Raw genomic sequence first — 3,078 nt, forward strand, 5'->3', positions numbered from 1 at the left:
AAAAAAGACAAATCGTCCCATTTGCGACAACATGGATGGACCTGGAGGGTATTATGTTAAGTGAAATAAGACAGAAAAAGAAAGACAAACACTGTATGATCTCACCAATATGTGGAATATAAACCAACACATGGACAGAGAAAACTGTATTGTGGTGACCAGGGGCAATGGGGGTAGGGGGTGGGCACAAGGGGTGAAGGGAGACATGTATATGGTGATGGACAAACAAAAATGTACAACCCAAAATTTCACAATGTTAAAAACTATTAAATCAATAAAAAAAAAGAATGAAACATAGTAAATCTTTTTGCTCTCACTAAAATAATTAATTGTTGGTAAACATATCAAATAAATTATCTTTAAAATATTGTTTAAAAAAATTAAAAAATTTAAAAAAATAAAATAAAAATACCATGTGTTCCAGCTATTCCACTACTGGGTATTTATCCAAAGAAAATTAACTCAATAATTCAAGGGTTTTATTCACCTCTATGTTCACTGCAGCATTATGCACAATAGCCCAGGCATGGAAGCAACCCAACTGCTTTCCTTTTCTTTATACCACCTGTCGCCATCTGAAATGTTATGTAATTTTATTGTCTACTTATATAATTTTTCTCCATCATTGAATTGTAGGAACTTTCATTCTTCAACATACTGTACTCATTGCCTAGACAGTGTCTAAAACACTGTCAACACTTATATACTTTAAGTTATATTCCTAACATATATGAAGAATTTCTAGTTAAAACTGTAGGTACCTGATCCTTTAGGGAAAAAGCCGATTGGGACAAAAATTCCATTTCAGAGGTTGCATGGGAAATCCCCAAAAGGGGACCATATTCATATACAAAATATTAAAGTTAATTTCTTAACTGAAAATATACATTTTGGCATTTCAAATATGTTAGTAACGCAAGTTCATGTGAAAATTAGTCATGTTATTTTTCTCTTTCCTGGAAGTCACATCGACCACATGGAACCAGGCAATAATACACAAATTTTAGAATTTCTTCTTCTGGGACTTTCAGAGGAACCAGAATTAAAACCCCTCATATTTGGGCTTTTCCTCTCCATGTACCTGATCACTGTATTTGGAACCCTGTTCATCATCCCGGACGCCATCTGAGACTCCCACCTCCACACACTCATGTACTTCTTCCTCCCAAATCTGTCCTTTGTAGACATGTTTCACCTCCACCACCATCCCAAAGATGCTGGTGAATACACAGAGAACTGAGTTATAACATATGCAGGCTGCATCAGGCAGATTAATTTTTTCACTCTCTGAAGCATTGGACATCTTTCTCTGGACATCGATGGCCTATGACCGATTTGTGGCTATCTGGCCCCCACCTCACTACTGAGACATCATGACCCCCAGCTCTGTGGACTGCTCATTCTGGTATCCTGAATCGCGTGTATCCTGAATTCCTTGTTACAAAGCTTAATGGTTTTGCAGCTTTCCTTCTGTACTTACTCAGAAATCCTCCACTTTTTCTGTGACCTCAATCAGATGGTCCAACTTGATGTTTTGAGACTTTTCTTAATAAAATTGTGATGTATTTTGCAACTGACCTGCTGGGTGGTGATCCTTTTGCTGGTATTCTTTACTCATACTCTAAGATAGTATCCTGAAGATGTGGAATCTCATCAGCTCAGAGGAAATATAAAGCATTTTCTACCTGTGTGTCTCACCTCTCAGTTGTCTCCTTATTTTATTGTACTGGCCTAGGAGTGTACCTTAGCTCTGCTGCTACCTAAAACTCACTGTCAAGTGCAATAGCGTCAGTGATGGACACTGTGTTTACACCCATGCTAAACCCTTTTGTCTATGGTCTGAGGAATAAAGACATAAAAAGGACTCTGAAAGCATTCTTTGTGAAGGAAAAAAAGTACAATCGTCCTAGGACTGAAGAAATGCCCGTGATTGTAGACATCAAAGACTTATAATGAAAAATTCTGATAACTTGATCAGACTGTGGAAATAGAACTTGCTCTTTCTATTTATTTCTTGCAATTTCCATTTCTTTGACCTCAACTTCTCTATTCAATTTATGCAGCTCGCTTTATTAAGCTTTCTGCTCTCTCTGATATCCAAAACATTTTCTCTTTGTTTTTTTCTTACTTTCCCAAATTTATTTCCAAACATGAATCAGAAATATTTAAAATTTCCCGTTATTTAATGATACAACATGGGTTCTTTTTAGAATAATTTTTACCAAATGATGTATATCATAACAAATTTCTTTTTCATTTCCTTTACTAACAGAATCATTGTGAGTTGTACTATTCCTATGGGAAAACTACACTTAATGACCAAGGCAGTTTATATAATTTTATAACAGATGAAATTCTGTGATCACTGTTATTCGCTTTTATGTCCAACATTCCTTTGTATACCTTTATCTTAACTGCTCTTCCTGACAATGTAGATCTTGATATAGGGTATGTTTTACAGCTAGTCACTGTGTTTTACTTTTCTCATTAGCATCCTGTTCTTTTTTACCTTGGTGTCCATAATACCTACCATAGTCACTGGTAAAATGATTATCAAATACATGTCTCATCAAATACAGATAAATCTTCATTGAAAAACAAATTTTAATAAATAGATTGATAAATAGATTCTAATATGACCTTAGAATCACAGATGACCTTTAATATCATGCAACAAAGTTTTAGATCATACATTGCATTACCACGCAAAATATTTTCATTGTACATATCTACTCATTGGAGTATGGAAGGTTGGTGTTCATATGAAAGGGAGTTTATACGTATGGGTGAAGGATTGATGTTTTCACACTTTAATTAAATTATCTTCATGTTCCTCCTTGAAGACTTCCAGAGCTACTTATAATATGACTCATTTTATTGCTTTCATGGAAATATATCCCCCTTCTAAATTTTGTCATAACCATGAAAGAAATGGTGATTGATCACTGTTGTTATTACCCTTTATATATCTTCATTATGCTTGGGATTGTATTCATCTTTTATGATCAAAGAATAACTCCAGAGAGAGCTTGAATTCCTGTCCAGTCATGTGAATCAGGTCACCAGTTTTCCTACACA

The 3,078-nt window shown here is 35.0% G+C and overlaps 1 pseudogene; it reads left to right on the forward strand.

The window, feature by feature from the left end:
- The first annotated feature begins 976 nt into the window (after window positions 1–976).
- LOC101395187 (olfactory receptor 7A10-like) lies at window positions 977–1,953 on the forward strand (annotated as a pseudogene).
- The last annotated feature ends 1,125 nt before the right edge of the window (window positions 1,954–3,078 follow it).

Source organism: Ceratotherium simum, chromosome 1 (assembly GCF_057802395.1).
Source record: "Ceratotherium simum simum isolate JZ-2026a chromosome 1, ASM5780239v1, whole genome shotgun sequence".
In the NCBI taxonomy this organism is placed as follows: domain Eukaryota; kingdom Metazoa; phylum Chordata; class Mammalia; order Perissodactyla; family Rhinocerotidae; genus Ceratotherium; species Ceratotherium simum.